This window comes from Kogia breviceps, chromosome 3, assembly GCF_026419965.1.
Source record: "Kogia breviceps isolate mKogBre1 chromosome 3, mKogBre1 haplotype 1, whole genome shotgun sequence".
Taxonomy (NCBI): Eukaryota; Metazoa; Chordata; class Mammalia; order Artiodactyla; family Physeteridae; genus Kogia; species Kogia breviceps.
The window spans coordinates 134586056-134612589 of record NC_081312.1 but is presented as its reverse complement, the minus strand read 5'-3'; the positions used below and the strand labels follow the sequence as shown (position 1 = coordinate 134612589).

Genomic DNA, 26534 nt, shown 5'->3' with positions numbered 1-26534 from the left:
ACTATTTGTGACTAGAACAAAACAGTCATCTAACCAAACACCCAGGAAAGAGCAAGCAGAAGAGAAAGAAAAACAGCTACATTTATTGCTTACATACTTTATGGAAGCCGGAAGACTATGAGAATAGTCAAGAATTTGTAACTATTTTGTACTTACTGCAAGCTAAAAGGAAGATAGCAGCAAAGCTAAACCAGTAACAAAACGGTTACACACAGTCCCTGGGCCAAATGCTGACACATTAATTCAGCTAATGAAATAAAAGAATGGATACTGATAAATGACCCCATTCCATTTATATATATTCAGCCTTCTGCAGATTCTTTGAAATCCAACTCAAATTCTTGTTGACAAAGACACTTCTGGCAAATTTTAATATAGAAAACCAAGCAAATTAAATGATTTAGGAAAGAACCAAATCTTTCAGAAATCCATGTGCAACATGGGTATAACTAGTGAAATTCTTAACAGTAAATTACCAAGTCAATGATGAAGAAACATACATGTGGTCATGGAACCACTGGAGCATTTTGCTTCCATAATGTCATACAATATTTAGAACTTGAAGAGACATCAGAAATTGTTCTCACCCGAACTCCCATCTCTCACACCCATAACCATAACCTCCATTTTACACAGATGTGGAAAATTAGCTTAGAGAAGTAAAATGACATGCCACTAACTGGGTTATAATAAGAATATACAGCCAAATGGCCACAAACTCCTTTTTAATGCATACTAAGATGAACATATAAAATATTCCTCACGAAAAAGAACACAGCAGGAGGCATAACCCTCCTAGACTTAAGACAATACTACAAAACCACAGCAATCAAAACAGCATGGTACTGGCACAAAAACAGACATGGATCAATGAAACAGAATAGAGAGAACAGAAATAAACCCACACAACTACGGTCAATTAATCTTTGACAAAGAAGGCAAGAATATACAATGGAGAAAAGACATTTGCTTCAGCAAGTAGTATTGGGAAAGTTGGACAGCTTCATGCAAATCAGTGAAGTTAAAACACACCTTCACACCATACACAAAAATAAACTCAAAATGGCTTAAAGACTTAAATATAAGACATGACACCATAAAACTCCTATAAGAGAACATAGGCAAAAAAATTCTCGGACATAAATCGTACCAATGTTTTCTTAGATCAGTCTCCAAAGGGAATAGATATAAAAGCAAAAATAAACAAATGGACCTAATCAAACTTACAAGCTTGTGCACAGCAAAGAAAACCATAAACAAAACAAAAAGACAGCCTGTGGACTGGGAGAAAATATTTGCAAATCACGTGACTGACAAAGGCTTAATTTCCAAAATACACAAACAGCTCATACAACTCAATAACAAAAAGACAAACAACCCAATCATAAAATGGGCAGAAGACCTAAACAGACATTTCTCCAAAGAAGACATACAGATGGCCAGTAGGCATGTGAAAAGATGCTCAACATCACCAATTATAAGAAAAATGCAAATCAAAACTATAATGAGGTACCATCTCACACCAGTCAGAAAGGCCATCATTAAAAAGTCCACAAATTACAAATACTGAGACGGTGTGGAGAAAAGGGAACATTCTTACACTGTTGGTGGGAATGTAAGTTCGTGCAGCCACTGTGGAAAACAGTATGGAGGTTCCTCAGAAAGCTAAAAATAGAATTACTATATAATCCAGCAATTCCACTCCTAGGCATATATCTGGACAAAACTATAATTTGAAAAGATACATGCATCCCTACGTTCATAGCAGCAGTATTCACAATAGCCAAGACATGGAAACAACCTAAATGTCCATCAACAGACGAATGGATAAAGAAGATGTGGTACATATACACAATGGAATACTATTCAACCATTTTTAAAAAATGAAATAATGCCATTTGCAGCAACATGGATGCAACTAGAGGTTATTATACTAAGTGAAGTAAGTCAGAAAGGGAAAGACAAATACCATATGATATCACTTACATGTGGAATCTAAAATACAACACAAATGAACAAACCTATGAAACAAAAACAGACTCACAGAGAACAGACTTGTGGTTCCAAGGGGGAGGGGAGTGGGGGAAGGAAGGACTGGGAGTTTGGGGTTAGCAGATGCAAACTACTATACTATACAAGATGAATAAACAACAAGGACCTACTGTACAGCACAGGGAACTATATTCAATACTCTGTGATAAACCATAATGGGAAAGAATATGATAAGGAATGTATATATATCTATAACCGAATGACACTGCTGTACAGAAATTCACACATTATAAATCAACTATATTTCAATAATTAAAAGATTTGTTTAAATATTCCTCAAACTCACAATTAGCAAGACACAGAAAACTAGAAGTTAAATTTTAAATTCCAGAGCTAGGACTATATATTTGGAATGTTCTCATAGTTTCTGCTCAACAAAAAGATATGCAGGAATTATTTAGTCTCAAAACTGCTAGGAAGGGACTTCCCTGGTGGTCCAGTGGTTTGGAGTCTGCCTTCCAATGCGGGGGATGTGGTTTCGATCCCTAGTTGGGGAACTAGGGTCCCACTTGCCAGGGAGCAGCTAGGTCCGCATGCCACAGCTACAGAGCCCACAAGCCACAACTGTAACCCCATGCCCTCTGGAACCCACATGCCACAACTAGAGAGAACCTGCATGCCAGAGCAAAGGATCCCGTGTGCTGACGCTGAGACCCAATTCAGCCAAAAATAAATAAATAAATAGTAAAGTTTTTAAAAGCCTGCTAGGAATGACATATAATATATAAAGTGTGTATGTGTGCATGTGCATTTTTTCATTGGTAAACTTTCATCATGTGGTTATTACGAAGAACTGGTCTGGAGACTTTCAAGATGGTGGAGGAGTAAGACATGGAGATCACCTTCCTTCCCACAAACATATCAGAAGTACAATCACATTGGGAACAACTCCTACAGAACACCTACTGAATGCTGGCAGAAGACCTCAGACTTCCCAAAAGGCAAGAAACTCCCCACATACCTGGATATATATATATATATATTTTTTTTTTTTTTCCTTTTTCTCTTTTTGTGAATGTGTATGTGTATGCTTCTTTGTGTGATTTTGTCTGTATACCTTTGCTTTTACCATTTGTCCTAGGGTTCTGTCTGTCCGTGTTTTTTTTTTTTTTAATATAGTTTTTAGCACTTGTTATCATTGGTGGATTGTTTTTTGGTTTGGTTGCTCTCTTCTTTCTTTTTTTTAATTACTTTTGAATTTTTTTATTTTTAATAATTATTTTTTATTTCTTAAAATAACATTATTTTATCTTATTTTTTTTCTTTCTTTCTTTCTTTTTTTCTCCCTTTTCTTCTGAGCCATGTGGCTGACAAGGTCTTGGTGCTCTGGCTGGGTGTCAGGCCTGTGTCTCTGAGGTGGGAGAACCAAATTTAGGACATTGGTCCACCAAAGACCTCCCGGCTCCACGTAATATCAAATGGCAAACAGTCTCCCAGAGATCTCCATCTCAATGCAAAGACCCAGCTCCACTCAATGACCAGCAAGCTACAGTGCTGGATACCCTAAGGCCAAACAACTAGCAAGACAGGAACACAAACCCATTCATTAGCAGAGAGGCTGCCTAAAGTCATAATAAGGTCACAGACACCCCAAAACATACCACCGGACACAGTCCTGCCCGCCAGAAACACAAGCTCCAACGTCATCCACCAGAACACAGGCACTACTCACCTCCACCAGGAAGCCTACACAACCCACTGAACCAACCTTAGCCACTGGGGGTAGACACCAAAAACAACAGGAACCAAGAACTTGTGGCCTGCAAAAGGGAGACCCCAAACACAGTAAGTTAAGCAAAATGAGAAGACAAAGAAGCACACAGCAGATGAAGGAGCAAGGTATAAACCCACCAGACCAAACAAATGAAGAGGAAACAGGGAGTCTACCTGAAAAAGAATTCAGAGTAATTATAGCAAAGATGATCCAAAATCTTGGAAACAGAGTGGAAAATACAAGAAACGTTTAACAAAGACCTAGAAGAACTAAAGAGCAAACAAACATGATGAACATCACAAACAAGTAAATTAAAAATTCTCTAGAAGGAATCAATAGCAGAATAACTGAGGCAGAAGATGGATAAGTGACCTGGAAGATAAAACAGTGGAAATAACTACTGCAGAGCAGAATAAAGAAAAATGAATGAAAAGAACTGAGGACAGTCTTAGAGACCTCTGGGACAACATTAAACACAGCAACATTTGAGTTATAGGGGTCCCAGAATAAGAAGAGAAAAAGAAAGGGACTGAGAAAATATTTGAAGAGATAATAGTTGAAAACTTCCCTAATATAGGAAAGGAAATAGTCAGTCAAGTCCAGGAAGCACAGAGTCCCATACAGGATAAATCCAAGGAGAAACATGCCAAGACAAATTAATCAAACTATCAAAAATTAAATACAAAGAAAACATATTAAAAGCAGCAAGAGAAAAACAACAAAAAACACACAAGGGAATCCCCATAAGGTTAACAGCAGATCTTTCAGCAGAAACTCTGCAAGCCAGAAGGGAGTGGCAGGACATATTTAAAGTGATGAAAGGGAAAAACCTACAACCAAGATGACACTACCCAGCAAAGATCTCATTCAGATTTGACGGAGAAATTAAAACCTTTACAGACAAGCAAAAGCTAAAAGAATTCAGCACCACCAAACCAGCTTTACAACAAATGCTAAAGGAACTTCTCTAGGCAAGAAACACAGGAGAAGGAAAAGACCTACAATAACAAACCAAAAACAATTAAGAGAATGGCAGTACAAATATACTTATCGATAATTACTTTAAATGTAAACGGATTAAATGCTCCAACCAAAAGACCTAGACTGGCTGAATGGATACAAAAACAAGACCCATATATATGCTGTCTATAAGAGACCCACTTCAGACCTAGGGACACATACAGACTAAAAGTGAAGGGATGGAAAAAGATATTCCATGCAAATGGAAATCAAAAGAAAGATGGAGTAGCATTCTCATGAGACAAAATACACTTTCAAGGACACTACATAATGATCAAAGGATCAATCCAAGAAGAAGATATAATTGTAAATATTTATGCCCCCAACATAGGAGCACCTCAATAAATAAGGCAAATGCTAACAGTCATAAAAGGGGAAATCGACAGTAACACAATCATAGTAGGGGACTTTAACACCCACTTTCACCAATGGACAGATATCCAAAATGAAAATAAATAAGGAAACACAAGTTTTAAATGATACATTAAACAAGATGGACTTAATTGACATTTATAGGACATTCCATCCAAAAACAAAAGAATACACTTTCTTCTCAAGTGCTCATGGAACATTCTCCAAGATAGATCACTTCGGATGACAAATCAAGCCTTGGTATATTTAAGAAAATTGAAATCGTATGAAGTATCTTTTCCGACCACAATACTATGAGACTAGATATCAATTACAAGAAAAAAATCTGCAAAAAATACAAACACAGGGAGGCTAAACAATACACTACTAAATAAGCAAGAAATCACTGAAGAAATCAAAGAGGAAATCAAAAAGTACTTAGAAACAAATGAGAACACGACGACCCAAAACCTATGGAATGCAGCAAAAGCAGTTCTAAGAGGGAAGTTTATAGCAATACAATCCTACCTCAAGAAATAAGAAACACCTCAAATAAACAACCTAACCTTATACCTAAAGCAATTAGAGAAAGAAGAAAAAAAAACCCAAAGTTAGCAGATGGAAAGAAATCATAAAGAGATCAGAAATAAATGAAAAAGACATGAAGGAAACAATAGCAAAGATCAATAAAACTAAAAGCTGGTTCTTTGAGAAGACAAACAAAACTGATAAACCATTAGCCAAACTCATCAAGAAAAAAAGGGAGAAGACTCAAATCAATAGAATTAGAAATGAAAAACGAAAAGTAACAACTGACACTGCAGAAATAGAAATGATCGTGAGAGATTACTACCAACAACTATATGCCAATAAAATGGACAACCTGGAAAAAATGGACAAATTCTTAGAAAGGCACAACCTTCTGAGACTGAACCAGGAAGAAATAGAAAATATAAACAGATCAATCACAAGCAGTGACATTGAGACTCTGATTAAAAATCTTCCAACAGGAGGAAGATGGTGGAAGAGTAAGACATGGAGATCACCTTCCTCCCCACAGATAACGTCAGAAATACATCTACACGTGGAACAGCTCCTACAGAACACCCACTGAACACTGGCAGAAGACCTCAGACCTCCCAAAAGGCAAGAAACTCCCCCATGTAAATGGGTAGGGCAAAAGAAAAAAGAATAAACAGAGACAAAAGAATAGGGACAGGACCTGTACCAGCGGGATGGAGCTGTGCAGGAGGAAAGGTTTCCACACACTAGGAGGCCCCTTCGCGGGCGGTGACTGTGGGTGGAGGAGGGGGGAAGCTTTGGAGCCACGGAGGAGAGCACAGCAACAGGGGTGCGGAGGGCAAAGCAGAGAGACTCCTGCACAGAGGATAGGTGCCGACCAGCACTCACCAGCCGAGAGGCTTCTCTGCTCACCCGCCGGGTCAGGCTGGGGCTGGGAGCTGAGGCACGGGGCTTCGGTCGGATTGCAGAGAGAGGACTGGTGGCGTGAACACAGCCTTAAGGGGTTAGTGCACCATGGCTAACCAGGAGGGAGTCCGAGAAAAAGTCTGGACCTGCCAAAGAGGCAAGAGACTTTCTCTTGCCTCTTTGTTTCCTGGTGCGCGAAGAGAGGGGATTAAGAGCACTGCTTAAAGGAGCTCCAGAGATGGGCGCAAGCCGCGGTTATCAGCGCAAACCCGAGAGACAGGCATGAGACACTAAGGCTGCTACTGCAGCCACCAACAAGCCTGTGTGCGAGCACAGGTCACTATCCCCACCTCCCCTCTCAGGAGCCTGTGCAGCCTGCCACTGCCAAGGTCCCGTGATCCAGGGACAACTTCCCCGGGAGAACACAGGGTGCGCCTCAGGTGGTTGCAACGTCATGCTGGCCTCTGCGGCCGAAGGCACTCCCCACACTCTGTGCCCCTCCCAACCCCCCGCCTGAGTGAGCCAAAGCCCCTGAATAAGCTGCCCCTTTAACCCTGTCTTGTCTGAGCGAAGAACAGATGCCCTCCAGCGACCTACATGAAGAGGCGCGGCCAAATCCGAAGCTAAACCCCGGGAGCTGTGCAAACAAAGAAGAGAAAGGGAAATTACTCCCAGCAGCCTCAGGAGCAGTGGATTAAATCTCCACAATCAACTACATGTACCCTGCATTAGTGGAATACCTGAATAGACAACGAATCATCCCAAATTGAGGAGGTGGACTTTGAGAGCAAGACAGATTATTTTTTCCCCTTTCCCACTTTTTGTGAGTGTGTATGTGTATGCTTCTGTGTGAGGTGTTTTGTTTTGTTTTTGCGATACGGGGGCCTTTCACTGTTGTGGCCTCTCCCGTTGTGGAGCACAGGCTCCGGACACGCAGGCTCAGAGGCCATGGCTCACAGGCCCAGCTGCTCCGCGGCATGTGGGATCCTCCCGGACAGGGGCACGAACCCGTGTCCCCTGCATCGGCAGGGAGACTCTCAACCACCATGCCACAAGGGAAGCCCTCTGTATGAGATTTTGTCTGTATAGCTTTGCTTTCACCATTTGACCTAGGGTTCTGTCCGTCCATTTTTTTTTTTTTTACTTTAAAAAATTTTTTTCCTAATAATTATTTAATAAATTTATTTTATTTTATCTCCTTCCTCCCTCCCTCCTTCCCTCCCTCCCTTCTTATTTTTTCTCCCTTTTATGCTGAGCCGAGTGGAGGACAGGCTCTTGGTGCTCCAGCCAGCAGTCAGTGCTGTGCCCCTGAGGTGGGAGAGCCAACTTCAGGACACTGGTCCACAGGAGACCTCCCAGCTCCACGTAATATCAAACGGCAAAAATCTCCCAAAGATCTCCATCTCAACACCAAGACCCAGCTTCACTCAATGACCAGCAAGCTACAATGCTGGACACACTATGCCAAACAACTAGAAAGACAGGAACACAACCCCACCCATTAGCAGAGAGGCAGCCTAAACTCATAATAAGGACACAGACACCCCGAAACACACCACCAGAGGTGGACCTGCTTACCAGAAAGACAGGATCCATCCTCATCCACCAGAACACAGGCACTAGTCCTCTGCACCAGGAAGCCTACACAACCCGCTGAACCAACTTTAGCCACTGGGGACAGACACCAAAAACAACGGGAACTACAAACCTGCAGCCTGCAAAAAGGAGACTGTGAACACGGTAAGATAAGCAAAATGAGAAGACAGAAAAACACAAAGCAGATGAAGGAGCAAGATAAAAACCCACCAGACCTAACAAATGAAGAGGAAATAGGCAGTCTACCTGAAAAAGAATTCAGAATGATGATAGTAAAGATGACCCAAAATCTTGGAAACAGAATAGAGAAATTGCAAGAAACATTTAACAAGGACCTAGAAGAACTAAAGAGGAAACAAGAAATGATGAACAACACAATAAATGAAATTAAAAATACTCTAGAAGGGATCAACAGCAGAATAACTGAGGCAGAAGAACAGATAAGTGACCTGGAAGATAAAATAGTGGAAATAATTACTGCAGAGCAGAATAAAGAAAAAAGAATGAAAAGAACTGAGGACAGTCTCAGAGGCCTCTGGGACAACAGTAAACACACCAACATTCAAATTATATGGGTCCCAGAAGAAGAAGAGAAAAAGAAGCAACTGTGAAAATATTTGAAGCAATTATAGTTGAAAACTTCCCTAATATGGGAAAGGAAATAGTTAATCAAGTCCAGGAATCACAGAGAGTCCCATACAGGATAAATCCAAGGAGAAACACGCCAAGAAACATATTAATCAAACTATCAAAAATTAAATACAAAGAAAACATATTAAAAGCAACAAGGGAAAAACAACAAATAACACACAAGGGAATCCCCATAAGGTTAACAGCTGATCTTTCAGCAGAAACTCTACAAGCCAGAAGTGAGTGGCAGGACATATTTAAAGTCATGAAGGAGGGCTTCCCTGGTGGCGCAGTGGTTGAGAATCTGCCTGCCGATGCAGGGGACACAGGTTCGTGCCCCGGTCCGGAAAGATCCCACATGCCGTGGAGCGGCTGGGCCCGTGAGCCATGGCCACTGAGCCTGCGCATCCGGAGACTGTGCTCCGCAATGGGAGAGGCCACAACAGTGAGAGGCCCGCGTACCACAAAAAATAAAAAATAAAAAATAAATAAAGTCATGAAGGAGAAAAACCTACAACCAAGATTACTCTACCCAGCAAGGATCTCATTCAGATTTTATAGAGAAATTAAAACCTTTACAGACAAGCAAAAGCTGAGAGAGTTCAGCACCACCAAAGCAGCTTTACAACAAATGCTAAAGGAACTTCTCTAGCAAGAAACACAAGAGAAGGAAAAGATTTACAATAACAAACAAGAAAATGGGAATAGGAACATACATATCGATAATTACCTTAAATGTAAATGGATTAAATGTTCCCACCAAAAGACACAGACTGGCTGAATGGATACAGAAACAAGACTGTATATATGCTGTCTACAAGAGACACACTTCAGATCTAGGGACACATACAGACTGAAAGTGAGAGGACGGTAAGAGATATTCTAAGCAAATGGAAATCAAAAGAAAGCTGGAGTAGCAATTCTCATATCAGACAAAATAGACTTTAAAATAAAGACTATTACAAGAGACAAAGAAGGACACTACATAATGATCAAGGGATCAATCCAAGAAGAAGATATAACAATTGTAAATATTTATGCACCCAACATAGGAGCACCTCAAATAAGGCAAATACTAACAGCCATAAAAGGGGAAATCAACAGCAACAAAATAATAGTGGGGGACTTTAACACCCCACTTTCACAAATGGACAGATAAACCAAAATAAAAATAAATAAGGAAACACAAGCTTTAAATGATACATTTAACAAGACAGACTTAATTGACATTTATAGGACATTTAATCCAAAACCAACAGAATACCGATTTTTCTCAAGGGCTCATGGAACATTCTCCAGGATAGATCATATCTTGGGCCACAAATCAAGCCTTGGTAAATTTAAGAAAATTGAAATCATATCAAGTATCTTTTCTGATCACAACACTAAGACTAGAAATCAATTACAGGAAAAGATCTGTAAAAAAATACAAACACATGGAGGCTAAACAATACACTACTTAATAACGAAGTGATCATTGAAGAAATCAAAGAGGAAATCAAAAAATACCTAGAAACAAATGACAATGGAGACACAACAACCCAAAACCTATGGGATGCAGCAAAAGCAGTTCTAAGAGGGAAGTTTACAGCAATACAATCCTACCTTAAGAAACAGGAAACATCTCAAATAAACAACCTAACCTTGAGCCTAAAGCAATTAGAGAAAAAAGAACAACAACAAAAAAACCCCCCAAAGTTAGCAGAAGGAAAGAAATCATAAAGATCAGATCAAAAATAAATGAAAAAGAAATGAAGGAAACGATAGCAAAGATCAATAAAACTAAAAGCTGGTTCTTTGAGAAGATAAACAAAATTGATAAAACATTAGCCAGACTCATCAAGAAAAAAAGGGAGAAGACTTAAATCAATAGACTTAGAAATGAAAAAGGAGAAGTAACAACTGACACTGCAGAAATACAAAGGATCATGAGAGATTACTACAAGCAACTCTATGCCAATAAAATGGACAACCTGGAAGAAATGGACAAATTCTTAGAAATGCATAACCTGCCAGAGACTGAACCAGGAACAAATAGAAAATATGAACAGATGAATCACAAGCACTGAAATTGAAACTGTGATTAAAATTCTTCCAACAAACAGAAGCCCATGACCACACGGATTCACAGGCGAATTCTATCAGAAATTTAGCAAAGAGCTAACACCTATCCTTCTCAAACTCTTCCAAAAGATAGCAGAGGGACGAACACTCCCAAACTCATTCTACGAGGCCACCATCACCCTGATACCAAAACCAGACAAAGACGTCACAAACAAAGAAAACTACAGGCCAATATCACTGATGAACATAGATGCAAAAATCCTCCACAGAATGCTAGCAAACAGAATCCGACAGCACATGAAAAGGATCATACACCGTGATCAAATGGGGTTTATTCCAGGAGTGCAAGGATTCTTCAGTATATGGAAATCAATCAACGTGATATACCATATTAACAAATTGAAGGGGAAAAACCATACGATCATCTCAATAGATGCAGAGAAAGCTTTTGACAAAATTCAACACCCATTTATGATTAAAAAACCCTCTAGAATAGGCATAGAGGGAATGTAACTCAACATAATAAAGGCCATATATGACAAACCCACAGCCAACATCGTCCTCAATGGTGAAAAATTGAAACCATTTCCACTAAGATCAGGAACAAGACAAGGTTGCCCACTTTCACCACTATTATTCAACATAGTTTTAGAAGTTCTAGCCACAGCAATCAGAGAAGAAAATGAAATAAAAGTAATCCAAATCAGAAAAGAAAAAGTAAAGCTGTCACTGTTTGCAGATGACATGATACTATACATACAGACTCCTAAAGATACTACCAGAAAACTACTAGAGCTAACCAATGAATTTGGTAAAGTAGCAGGATACAAAATTAATGCACAGAAATCTCTGGCATTCTTATACACTAATGATGAAAAATGTGAAAGTGAAATTAAGGAAACACTCCCATTTACCATTGCCTCAAAAAGAATAAAATACCTAGAATAAACCTACCTAAGGAGACAAAAGATCTGTATGCAGAAAACTATAAGACAGTGATGAAAGAAATTAAAGATGATACAAACACATGGAGAGATATACCATGTTCTTTGATTGGAAGAATCAACATTGAAAATGACTCTAGTACCCAAAGCCATTTACAGATTCAGTGCAATCCCTATCAAACTACCACTGGCAGTTTTTACAGAACTAGAACAAAGTATTTCACAATTTGTATGGAAACACAAAAGACCCCAAACAGCCAAAGCAATCTTGAGAACAAAAAATGGAGCTGGAGGAATCAGGCTCCCTGACTTCAGACTATACTGCAAAGCTACAGTGATCAAGACAGTATGGTACTGGCACAAAAACAGAAATATAGATCAATGGAACAGGATAGAGAGCCCAGAGATAAACCCACACACATATGGTCACCTTATCTTTGATAAAGGAGGCAAGAATATACAGTGGAGAAAAGACAGCCTCTTGAATAAGTGCTTCTGGGAAAACTGGACAGCTACATGTAAAGGTATGAAATTAGAACACTCCCTAACACCATACACAAAAATAAACTCAAAATGGATTAAAGACCTAAATGTAAGGCCAGACACTATCAAACTCTTAGAGGAAAACATAGGTAGAACACTCTATGACATAAATGACAGCAAGATCCTTTTTGACCCACCTCCTAGAGAAATGGAAATAAAAACAAAAATAAACAAATGGGACCTAATGAAACTTAAAAGCTTTTGCACAGCGAAGGATACCATAAACAAGACCAAAAGACAACCCTCAGAATGGGAGAAAATAGTTGCAAATGAAGCAACTGACAAAGGATTAATCTCCAAAATTTATAAGCAACTCATGCAGCTCAATAACGAAAAAACAAACAACCCAATCCAAAACTGGGCAGAAGACCTAAATAGACATTTCTCCAAAGAAGATATACAGATTAGCAACAAACACATGAAAGAATGCTCAACTTCATTAATCATTAGAGAAATGCAAATCAAAACTACAATGAGATATCATCTCACACTGGTCAGAATGGCCATCATCAAAAAATCTAGAAACAATAAATGCTGGAGAGGGTGTGGAGAAAAGGGAACACTCTTGCACTGTTGGTGGGAATGTAAACTGATACAGCCACTATGGAGAACATCATGGAGGTACCTTAAAAAACTACAAATAGAACTACCATATGACCCAGCAATCCCACTACTGGGCATATACCCTGAGAAAACCACAATTCAAAAAGAGTCATGTACCAAAATGCTCACTGCAGCTCTATTTACAATAGCCAGGACATGGAAGCAACCTAACTGTCCATTAACAGATTAACGGATAAAGAAGATGTGGCACATATATACAATGGAATATTACTCAGCCATAAAAAGAAATGAAACTGAGTTATTTGTAGTGAGGTGGATGGACCTGAAGTCTGTCATACAGAGTGAAGTAAGTCAGAAGGAGAAAAACAAATACCGTATGCTGACACATATATATGGAATCTAAGAAAAAGAAATGTTATGAAGAGCCTAGGGGTAGGACGGGAATAAAACACCGACCTACTAGAGCATGGCCTTGAGGATATGGGGAGGGGGAAGGGTAATCTGTGACGAAGTGAGAGAGTGGCATGGACATATATACACTACCAAACGTGGGGTGGATAGCTGGTGGGAAGCAGCCGCATGGCACAGGGAGATCAGCTAGGTGGTTTGTGGCCACCTAGAGGGGTGGGATAGGGAGGGTGGGAGGGACGGAGACACAAGAGAGAAGAGATATGGGAACATATGTATATGTATAACTGATTCACTTTATTGTAGAGTAGAAACTAACACACCATTGTAAAGCAATTATACGCCAATAAAGATGTTAAAAAAAATTTTTGCCAAGGGGACTTATATTCATAAACTTTCATTTAATGCATTAAAATAAATAAATAAAATAAAATAAAATAAATAAAATAAAAATTTTCACCAAAATCATAATTGTTACTCTTAACAGGTCTGTTCCAATATTTGAAAATCTGAGTTTACCTTGTCTCTTTAAGAAATCAATAGTTCTTTCTGCTTAATTTCTACCTTAAGTTATAGTCTTTTATTAATTATCAATCAATCCCATAGAAGCCAGTTGCTGTGCCCCTCATAATGGAGCTCAGGTAAGAAATAACCAGGAAGAACATATAAGTTATTAAAATCAAAGATCCTGCTTTCACGTAAATGTCTCATAGAAAAAAAAACAACTCAGATCAAAGTCTATGTTGCATCCAAAGCTGACATTTCAAACTTCAAGCTAGTGGCATAGCAATATGCCGATAAAAGCACATATAGAAGAAGGAAAACTGAACCAAGGAGAGTAGCAAAAATGTATAAACTGATTTCTTTTTTAAGGGTAGGAGGAGCCACCACATGGAATCAGTCTTCATTCACGGGTAATTTTTTAAAATAATGAATTGACTTTTTTTTAAGGGGGGAGCACAAAGAGTACAACAATGAACTCACTGTTTTTAAGGGGAAAGTAGAAGGAGCACAGGACTAGTACTCCTACCAGCACCACAGCCAGTTCTTGATATTTCCTAGGCTGGTTGTATTGTTAGAAACTGGAATAAAATGTGGGTTATGCTTTTTTCAAGTCAGTGTCTTCAACTAACATGAAAAAATTAAATCAATGAAGATGTCACATATTTACTTACAAACTGCAATTCAGAATATTTGGATCCATTAAGGATGGTTCATTTTATTAATCAATGTCTAGAATACAAGAGGATAAACCAATGTGTTACTCATAGCTCCTAAAATTTCAATTACATACTGTCGTTGATTTTCAAGTGAGAAGATATTTACTTAACACATACAAAGAAGCTATTTCTTTCTCTTTTCTCTAAATCTAAATGAGAATAGAACCAATAAATTGGGAAAATGAATTTTACCTTTCAAAGTTTTAGCAGCTCGGTGGTCTTTTGTTTTGTTTTCATTCTTTGTGCTGCCTAAAACAATTTGATAGGTCAATTTACTTAACAGATTTTTTAAAAACATTTTATGTCTAATCAGATACTTTCAGTGAGGCTGCATGTGGGCTTTATTATCACATCTGTGCCATATTAGAACTAGAGAGAGATAAGTGAAGATTGGCTCTTTCTAGTTCTTACCATCAACACCATAATGTAGAGTTTAATTTTAAAAATGTAAATGTCTACACTAAATATAGCTTTTCTCCCTCATCCTTTATATTTGGTTTCAAATGTTTAACAAGTTTATTCTTTTCCAAATTAAAGTAAAAATCACTCAAATGCTGGTGCACATGGCTAAGAGTTTCCAGAGATCAGTCCATATAATTCACTCATTTCACAGATAAGAAAACTGAGGGCCAGAAAAAAGAAGCCACTTGCCTATTAGGAGCAGAACCTAAAACGGAATTCAGGTCACCAGCATTCTTTCCTACTCTACTGTGGTGCATTACACATTACAATACTTAGCATTTGAGCTAGATCACACTCAAGTGTCTAACGGTCACAGCCCAAACTAACCTATGGGCCTAAGCATCCTCTTCCCTTTCATGAAAACCAAAAATAATAGCTGGAATGAGGGTACCAAAAGATATGACCCCATGGTACAACTAACCCATCGGAAAACTGTTGATGGGTTTCGGGTATTTTTATGTCAAAAGTGAGTCATAGTGATCTTGTGGGAGTTTTTTGCCAGACAGACTTCCTAGAAAAACCTGCCATGGCCTCTCTTCTTTGCCCTGCACTAAACTGAATTTTGATGTAGTCAAAATGATGCACAAGTACAGTCAAGAGCCACTTCTCCCTCCTCCTGCCCTTCACTCTGCTGGCAGCCACCTGGTGGAGCTGTAATACATCATTTTTTAAGAGACAAATACTAGATGATTAATTGCCAGCTATGTTATTATGAATGGTTTCACAGCTTAAAATAGTTAATTCATAGTGTTTTCAGATGAGAAGTTAAATGTCAACTCAGTTCCAGTAGCAAGTGTAAACCTTCCCCCCAGCTACAAGTATAAATCTCCTTTCCTGTTTGCAAAACTGTTACATAGCCATCAATTCTCCAGCAACTCCTACTTACTTCTCACTTCCTTGGTGATCTTATTTCCCCTATAGTCCCTCCCACTTGGCAAGTTAGCGAAGAGATTCCAAAGTTGAAGAAAGCTGTAAGCCAAGGAAGCATTTCAGGTCAGTGACCCAGCAACTCCCTCTTCTTCTTGCCCTTCTTTCTTTCTACTACTCTGTCTCTCCTGATGTTCCTTCCCTCAGAAAAAGGTTAATTTGGAAAGCAATCATTAAAGAAAGAGGCAAGAAGCTTTCTGAGGTTCCAAGGCAAATTCACAAAACAGCACAAGTACCCAATTTCATACATGCATATATATAAATACAATCCTTACCTTACCCCCTCACCTATCTTCCCCAGCCAAAAAAGACCAAATCAGTGCATTCTAAACTCAAGGAACTGATACTGTTTTAGATTATTCATATCTTCTTCAGTAGGAGAATTAAAGACATTTTTTTTAAAAAATACTTCTGAGCAATAACAGCTGTGAAGTTGTGGCTTGGCACACCAGTTAGATTTTCTTTTTTTTTTTAAACATTCTTTTCTTAATATATATTTATTTTATTTATTTATTTTTTGGCTGTGTTGGGTCTTTGTTGCGGTGCGCAGGCTTCTCATTGCGGTGGCTTCTCTTGCTGCGGAGCATGTGCTCTAGGCACACAGGCTTCAGTAGTTGTGGCACGCAGGCTCAGTAGTTGTGGCTCACAGGCTCTAGAGCACAGGCTCAGTAGTTGTGGTGCATAGGCTTCTCACTGCAGTGGCTTCTCTTGTTGTGGAACACAGGTTCTAGGCGCACAGGCTTCAGTAGTTGTGACACGCAGGCTCAGTAGTTGTGGCTCGCAGGCTCTAGTGCATGGGCTCAGTAGTTGTGGTGCACGGGCTTAGTTACTCTGTGGCATGTGGGATCTTCCCGGACCAGGGCTCGAACCCATGTCCCCTGCATTGGCAAATGGATTCTTAACCACTGCGCCACCAGGGAAGCCCTAAAGACAGTTTTAATACTGGTAGAATTAATGTGCACTTAATTAATCATGACACTGATTAACTTATTTGTGACATTGATTTGTGAAGAGTTGTCCAGTGGTTAAATCATATTTTCTATGCCCTGAGGGAAGTGACAGCTTCCACCCCAAATCAAGAAAGCAGTACTCTTCTGAGAATACAGTTGGTTTTATTCTTTCTCATAGACCTGAAACTGACTTTGCAGCCAGGCATCATAACCTCCCACCCCCGATACCAGTGTCTTTCATGGTACCCACTCCTCTGGGGGACCTACAGTTCCTTCCCCTTCCCTCTGTGATGGCAGCACTACTAACCAGAAAAGGTCGGGAAAGAGAGACAGCACAGACCTGGGATCAGAGGGTCCTGCATTTGAATGCTGGCCCTCAGTGAGAATGACAAATTAACCTCTCTGTGAGTCATCTCAGCTGCAACAGGGGACAAAAACACTCCTCAAGTGGCTCCTTGAAGATTAAATAAAACAATGCCCAAGAAGCGCAGGTGGGCACCGGGCACAGAGCAGGCCCTCAGTAAAGTTCACGTCCTCCTCCCCAGCTCAGTTTTCTGCACACGTAACAGCACTCCTGACTCTAAGAGGGCAGGTTACACAAGTGTTGAGGAGAGTTAGTAAGAAACATTACAATTAGGAAATAACTAAGCTGCTCTGGCACCCTCCTTTCCCAAAGTATGCCTTCTAGAATTTTTCTTTCCCGTTGTTAAGGCTCAGACTGACACAGAAGAGAAAGCAATTAGGAAAAGTATAGGAGGCAGTAGAGTCTGACATCAGTTGAAGGACAAAGTAGCTATTATGAAAGAAAAGAATTGAGCAAAATGTGATTTGGGAAAAAATATGACAGCCAGAGTTTACATTAAACAGCAAGGAGGAAAGACAAAGAGGGACCTTTAAAAATCATAATGGTTCCAGGACTTCCCTGGTGGCACAGCAGTTAAGAATCCACCTGCCAATGCAGGGGATATGGGTTCGAGCCCTGGTCCAGAAGATCCCACATGCCGTAGAGCAGCTAAGCCCATGTGCCACAACTACTGAGCCTGTACTCTACAGCCCTTGAGTCACAACTACTGAAGCCCATGCACCTAGAGCCCATGCTCCACAACAAGAGAAGCCACTGCGATGAGAGTAGTCCCTGCTCACCACAAATAGAGAAAGCCGGCGCGCAGCAACGAAGACCCAACACAGCCAAAAATAAATAAATAAATTTATAAGAGAAAGAAAAAATCATAATGGTTCCATATTGTTGCAACCAGTGACCATTTCATAGCCACAATTTCATGAGAACGCCATACAAGGTGGGTGCTACTCTGTCCAAAACTCTATAGCAGTTATTAACTAGCAGATTATTCCCCAAGTACTAGGAGTAGATCATACTGCTGCAGTGTAAAGGGCCTTTGGAGCCTGTGTGCCATTTAAAGGTTAAAACTGCAAGGTTAGGGCTGGGACTTTACAGAGACATATGTCAGGAAATTCTTATCTGTGATTCTCTGAGTAATCATCCTGCAGCCCCCTGATGCATGTATATGCAATATCTGTCTCCATGTATATGACAGATCCATCAGTGGAGCAGTATTAAGTGGCTGAGGGGAGGAACTGGATTGAGTTAGAGCAACATACCCCTGCTTTAACAGGAGTACAGCAATTCTGGTTTGCTTACAACACTTAACTACCTTTTCCTCACACGCTCCTCTCTGGTCACTCTGTAAATTCACATTGCCACATGCTTTGGGGCTTTTTGTATCACAGTGGAAAAGTTTTAAAAGTTTAAGCAGAGGAAATCCAACTCAGCCCTCCTCCTTTTCATCAAGTTCGCTTTCTCCCAATAGCTGTCTGGACTTGGTCACCACATCTTCATGTTAAAATAACAGAGGCTGAGGGTGTGGTGGGGGAGGGTACACAGTCTCTGCTTTGCCCATAGAAGACCAACATGAGAGACCAACATGCACAAAAGACATAAAGAAAGAAGCTGGCAGCCAGGGGAGACAGAATGTGGAGAAGTGCTTTACGAGGGCCAAGAAGAACCATCAGCCTCTAAACTTCATGGGTTGCATGCAAAGACCACTTTATCAATCCCAGTAGCACAGCTGATGGACAATTCCCACTCATATTTGGGGAAAAGGGGGGGGCTTCTTTGGATTCCATTACTATCACTTACTTATTGGAATCATACGTCCAGATATCATCTAAAGCAGTGGTTCTTTATGGGGAGGTGATTTTGTCTCCCAGGGCACATGTCAACATCTAGAGACATTTTTTGTTGTCACAAGCAAGGAGATGCTACTGGCACCTAGTGGGCAGAGGCCAAGAATACAATGCACAGGACAGCCCCACACAACAGAGAATTACTCAGACCAAAATGTCAACAGAAACCCTGATCTAAAGCAAACGAACTTGTGGAACTGACTTGACTGTATTCATGAAACAAAATAAAAGTTGTGGAATGCAAAGTTGGTTTTATTCTTTCTCATAGAACTGAAACTAGCCTTTTACAGCCAAGCACCATAACCTCCCACCACAGACATAAATGCCTTTCATTTGCATCTGATAAAAATCTATCTCAAATGTATTCTTTAATTATTTTAACAATAAAAATTATCTGGCAATTAATCTTAGATGCTTTGAAAATAATTTATAAATGGTGATTTCTCTGAAGAACAAACACATAAGTCTAAACAGGGCAATTATGAGATGAAAATAATTTTCATAATCAACTGGTAATGTTTCATAAACAAATCAGCATCAAGTAATAAAACTTCACAAAAAATGTCAATGTCTGCTCGGGTTGACAATAGAATCTGCAGCAGATGCTAACTTATTCTGAAAGAAGGTAAACATGTCTAAGATGAATTTCCCAAAACAAAGTAAATTTAATGAAGAACATTTATTCTGTACCTCCTGTACGTAAATACTGAAAAGAAGCTTGGTCCCATGAAAAACGTTACAAAACTAACAGGCCGAACATCCCAGTATCCAAAAGGTCCTTCTAGATGGGTTAAAATCATGCTTGGAGAACACACAGTCAAAGGATAATGGAAAAAGAAAACACTGATAAATTGGACTTCATCAAAATTTAAAACTTTTGCATTTCAAAAGATACCATCAAGAAAACCAAAAGATAAGCCACAGAGAAAATATTTGTAAAGTATGTACATGATAAGGAACATGTGTCTAGAATATATAAAATACTCCTACAACTCATTAATAAGAAGACAAAAAAAAATGTTTTAATGGGAAAAAGCAAGACATGGAAACAACCCAAGTGCCCATCAACAGATGATTGGCTTAAGAAGATGTGATATATACAAACAGTGGAATATTACTCAGCCATAGAAAGGAATGAAATACTGACATTTGCAGCAACATGCATGTACCTAGAGAATATTATACTCAGTGAAGTAAGACAAAGACACATTTTACATGATACCACTTATACAGGGAATCTAAAAAATAAAACGAATGAATCTATGTACAAAACAGAAACAGACTCACAGACATAGAAAACAAAGTTATGGTTACCAAAGAGGAGAGGGACAAATTAGGAGTATGGGATTAACAGATACAAACTACTATACATAAAATAGATAAGCAACAAGATAGCACAGGGAATTACATTCAATATCTTATAATAACCTATAATGGAAAATAATCTGAAATATATATATACACACACACATATATATATCTGAATCACTTTGCTGTACACCTGAAACTAACACAATATTGTAATTCAACTATACTTCAATTTCTTTTTTTTTTTTTTTTTTTTTTTTTTTTGCGGTACGCGGGCCTCTCACTGTTGTGGCCTCTCCCGTTGCGGAGCACAGGCTCCGGACACGCAGGACACGTATGAGAAATTGAAACCCTCATACGTTGCTGATGGGAAAGGTAAAATGGTACAGCCACTCTGAAAAAGTCCAGCAGTTTCATAAAATAGTATACAATAGTTTCTTAGCATGCCCATAATAGCATTATTCATAATAGCCAAAAAGTGGAAATAACCAAATGTCTATCATCAGATGAATGGATAAACAAAATGTGGTCTCTCCATACAATGGATTACCAAGTACATGCTTACAGCAGGGGTGAATCTCACAAGCATCAAGCTAAGTAAAAGAAGCCAGACCACATTTCATATGATTTCTTTTATATAAAATGTCCAGAAAAGGCAACTCTATACAGACAGAAAGTACATTAGCGGTTGCCCAGAGCTGGGGTGGGAATGAAGAATGACTGCTAATAGGTAGAAGGTCTCCTTCTAGAATGACAGAAATTTTCTACACTTAAAACAGGTGGATTTTATGGTATTTAAATTACACCCCAAAGGTGCTTTAAAAAAATCACTTTATTGACAAGGTAGGCGATTGAGGCACAGGTTTTAGATACTGAGAACAATGATGGCACATGTGAAGACAGTAAGTATTTGTGCAATGAAAAGTTAATGTGCTTAAAATCAGATAACTAGTGAAGGAGAACTCAGCACTCAATTCACAAATTTTTTTCCTCACAAAAGTCCTGAACAACCCCAGCAGAATTCAGACAGAATGGCAATTCTCTTATGTCAGCATAACAGTGCTCTTTATTACCAAATGATCACACATTTTCCTGCTCTGAGCATACTGATTTTAATCCAGGTATGATATTACTTTACCCCACCTCTGTGTTGAACCAGCCTTCAGGTCAGTTTGGAAAATTAAACACTAAAAAGGTTATTTGTTACTGACTAAAACATCACAAAGGCTCTTTAAGAGTTTCACAACTGTCCTCTCTGTCTTAACGTACCTCAGTCTTGCTTCCTGGATAAGTAATTCTCAGTGAGGTATTTGTGGTATCCAGAGAGGTATTTGTGGTATCTGTGTGCACTGGCTCCAACACAAATACAACGTCGCGTCCAGATCCTCATTCTTGCCAGACATATTTAAAACAGTTTTCATACTTTAACCTTTTTTAAAAAATGGTTTTATATCAGATTTCATTATTTATCGAGTGTCATTATTTGCTGAGGAATTATACAGAGCAAAAGGCAGCAAGTTGTTTAAACCAAATGACCACTGCATATTTTCTGGATGTTTTTTATCTTTTGCTACAGAAAAATAAGCAGTTAGGTGGCCCAGAAATAAAGGCCTGAGTCTAGATACACTCAGAATCCTCCAGGATGATACAATACTCTCAGTATCATAAACGGTTCTGTGCAATGTCGGCTGATGTGTAATACTTCCCCACTGCTCTCTACCCCGTTGCTGGAATGCCATTTACTGGGAAGACAAACACCTTATAATCGTTTAACTCTTCAACAACAGCTAAAAGATTAGTCTAATACTTCACACAAATTCTCTACTCGACCGATAATTAAAAAAAAAAAAAAAAAAAAAAAAACAAATTGGGCACCAATAGAGGCATTTTCATTTTTTATTAGCTTACGGTAGTTCATCTACTAAGGCTTCAACTACCATGAAAGAAAAGGTATAAACTTATTTTGAATCATACAAGTTCTCACTGCAGTAGTGAAATCTTCTACTGTAATTTCTCCTATCCCTAAATTCACCTTGAATACATACAGCTCTGGCTACCAGGAAGTTCAACATATTTCACATATATAAAAGAACTAGAATTGAATCTCCAACTTTTATGAGCTGAACAACCTGAGAAAATCACAACCTCTCTGACCTTTAATTATGCATACATACACAAACATACACACACACAGAGACACACAGGAAGATAACATGGATGTGTTTTATTCTTTTTTTTTTTTTTTTTTTTTTTTTTTTGCAGTACGCGGGCCTCTCATTGCTGTGGCCTCTCCCATTGCGGAGCACAGGCTCCAGACGCGCAGGCTCAGCGGTCATGGCTCACGGGCCCAGCCGCTCCGCGGCATGTGGGATCTTCCCGGACTGGGGCACGAACCCGTGTCCCCTGTATTGGCAGGCAGACTCTCAACCACTGCGCCACCACGGAAGCCCCGATGGATGTGTTTTATAAGTCCCTTTGGGTCTGAAGAGAATGTGACTTCTATTTAACCTTAAGGTTGATGACTTAATATCCCTTTTTAAATAAAGATAACAATCTTGAGCCTTCTTTTAATGTTATTTGAAAATTTTAAAATATATTAAGTATCATAGTTAAAAACAAATCAAAGTTCCCCCACCCCCATTACCATTTGAAATCACTGCTTTAGTCTGACCACTTAATAAATCATTCTGTGATGACAACTCTAGGCCCTTGTGGTAAATCTTGCTGGCCCAATCTTTCTTCCTTTGAAGAAAATAAAGACTTGGAAATATACAATCCAATCAAAGGCGGAGTCCTCCTACCACAACAAAATAAGCAACTTTGCTTAAGCAAAAATTACTACTTATTCCCAGAGTAAACTAAAAGGCTCTACTCAGAATACCTCAAGCAGCTACAGAAAAACGCTAATTAGAAGACCCGAGTTCTTATCCCTATTCTGTTGCTAGATAACATTGGCTAAGCTGTACAATAGCCCCTACTGTGAAATAAGAATGTTCTCTTTAGTAAATTACTTTAAGATCCCTTTGTAAATACAGGAGTCTGACAGACCTAGAAACAAACTCCAAGCCTTACAGAAGAATGAATGTTTCCCAAAGCAGCAATGTCATACCTGATGGCCAGCTTTGCCTGCATAATTCCCCAAAGTCTAGTTTACCCATCATATAATTGAGCTACCTGGTTCCACAGTTTTAGAAACCTGAGGACCAGCGGATTGTTTCTATGGGTAAATGCATCTGAATTCCAAACACAAAATGTCAAACTCTCTATTACAAGTGGAATGTCTACTGCAACTTTAAAATCAGGCTTGATTCTTCAGTTTTCAAAAGATAAACATGAAGCATTATATAATCTAACATAAAAATAACCGATACCGTAGAATTTTACATCTAGAAGGGATGTTAGAGATGATCTGGAACAACCTTTTAATTTTAATGTTAATTATACATAGCAGGAGTGACTAATATATACAGTGTTTCTACTTTGGGTTCCCTCAATTGAGAAAATAAAAATCCAGACACTCTTAAAGACCATCAGGTATGCACATGCCCTTTTTGAAATACAGGTCCTTTGGGCAAGGATTTTTTTTTTTCTTCACTTAGAATTAAGACTTCAACCATTCTAAATGGAAATGCGAGCATATTTTAAAACCTTCTTTTGAGTTAATCTTCTCTCTCAGTTCTTCCACCAATGCCACCACCTTAAATACTTCTGATTGCTAAGGAATTCCAACACATTTCAATGAGACAGCCCATGCACACAAATCCCGAATGAGAACATATGCTCCAGCACTCGGTACTTGAGCACTCTAGGCAACTCACCCAGTGCTTCCAAGCCCCGGCCGGTTTCTTCACTTACAAAGTGGAGAAACCCTGACTCCATGAATTCACAAGGATACAAGAACCAAACTAAATTATGTGAAAACATGTTTGGGAAGAATATTGATATATATATAAATGCTTATTATAAGATCTCCATATTATAAGATCTCCAAATTCCCACATTTCACTAGAAGAAAAAAATTTGCTCCAAATGTTCAGGTGTAGAACCTAAATGGCTTACAGTTGCTAAGTCAGCATTACATACATTAAAAACAAATGGGATTTTTCTATCTAAAGTTCCTTCTAGGAAAATAGAGTAAGATGTTAAAACTTAGGTATCAACATTTTAATATTTCCACAGGTGGAGCACATACTTTCACCACATCCCTCCTGAAGGCAGGAATAGTCTCTTATTAGTCCTTTCAGCTGCAGTAACTGGCACAGAGACTAGCTCTGTTCTTAATATCAGAATACACTTTTTTAGAATAAAAGTAAAATGTTCATATAAATATATGTGGGTGGAAAGAGGTCTGGCCTGGGGGTACCGACACTTGCTCTCACACCACACACAGCCTTGCATAAGCATTCTGAGCCTTCATTTCCCTTTAAAAGTCTACACTGGTAGTGCCGCTTTTATCTGATGTCAGACATCCACCCAGAATACTGCAGGTAAAGCCTTTGAGCGACAAAATGAAAAAAGCTTCTCACAAAGTCCACACTTTATCCATAGTAGAGGCCTACTGATTTTTATTTCATGTATACTTATAATAATAAATTTGGTTACTTGGTTATGAAATATTTCCCATTGTTGTTAAAAGCAGTACTTTTTTTTTTTTTTTTTTTGGCTGCACCACGCAGCATATGGGATCTTAGTTCCCCGACCAGGGATCGAACACATGCCCCCTGCATTGGAACTGTGGAGTCTTAACCAGTGGACCACCAAGGAAGTCCCCAAAAGCAGTAAAATAGATCAGATGTCGAAGGAAAGAAACTGGAGAAACCCTAAATGTTCTTCTTCCTGACGCATGGGAAGAAACCAAACCTTCCCAAAAAGGTAAATTAGATTCAATCCAAAATCATATATTGCTTAATGTCACTGAACACTTAAAAGTCATTCATTATGGTAGTCTCCATCTTTTATGCCAAAATTAGACTCAATTTGTGATTAATTTAATTCAATATTTAATTCTGATAAAACAGAATCAGTGCTCAGCAAATACTGTACTACATTCTAATACTATCCGTGGTTACCCAAATCATTAACCTGGGAAGAAACGGTAAAAGCCCTTTTATAGTTCACTTTTCCTTACTCAAGTAATCTCTTCACTAACTGCTTCTATTTTATTTTTCACTACATAATATTAATGGAATCACAAAGGAAAGGTCACCTATTTTTAAGCAACACAAAAGTTATCCAAGAAGCATTCTACATATAGAAATAAAGTGGATTATTTTATTTTACAGAATTAATTTTATTCCCAATGATGTTAATATATTTTAAAGAAGTACAGTGTTACTGTTCCCCAACTATAGGTAATCAGCTTCTTCAAGGAAGTGACCGTGTCTGCCAATTCTGATCCTTAAAGCACGTGATAACCAAAAGGAAACTTAACAAATATCTCTGAGATTGGCTTTGAAAGGACTTATTATATATCAGTAATGGAAATCCAAATGCATATAATTCCTTTGGAAAGTTAAATATGTCAGGATCTTAAGAAATCTGAGCAAATTCTGATATGTTCTCTAGATGTAATATATGATGGAAACTAATTTACAATGTAACGGTAGACGAAAAATATCAGAATAAAAATAATTTATGAAATATATGTAAAATATATAAGTATATTTTATATAAATATATGTATACAAATCATACACCTTAAATGTGTTATAAATATATAATTTTATACATTTCTATATTTAATATTTTGAATTTTTATATATAAAATGTTAAAATATTACATGTTATATATAAAATATTAAAATTATATATGAAATGTAATTATCAACTTTTTAAAACCTGTGCATTGGGAACAAAACTGGAAGGAAATGCACAGAAATGTTAACAGTATTTGTGTTTGGGTGATGAGACCTTGGCTGAGATTTTCTCTACTACATGTGCTAAATCTTACTTAATAGACTATGCACTACTTTTAGACTAAAACAATTTTCAAAAAGAAAAGAAAGGAAAAAATGGGAAGGAGCACTGATGAGAGATAAGGAAATGGCATAATTAGAGCAGTTAGTTATCATTTAGTGTTATAATTAAGGAACTTTTTATGTGGTCACAAATGATAACTAAGTTATAAAATATTTGTGCTGGAGTGACA

The 26534-nt window shown here is 38.5% G+C and overlaps 1 protein-coding gene across 3 annotated transcripts in view; it reads right to left on the bottom strand.

The window, feature by feature from the left end:
- Nucleotides 1–26534, bottom strand: part of AAGAB (alpha and gamma adaptin binding protein) — a 97352-nt gene that overhangs the window by 69556 nt on the left and 1262 nt on the right. The window lies entirely within an intron of this gene.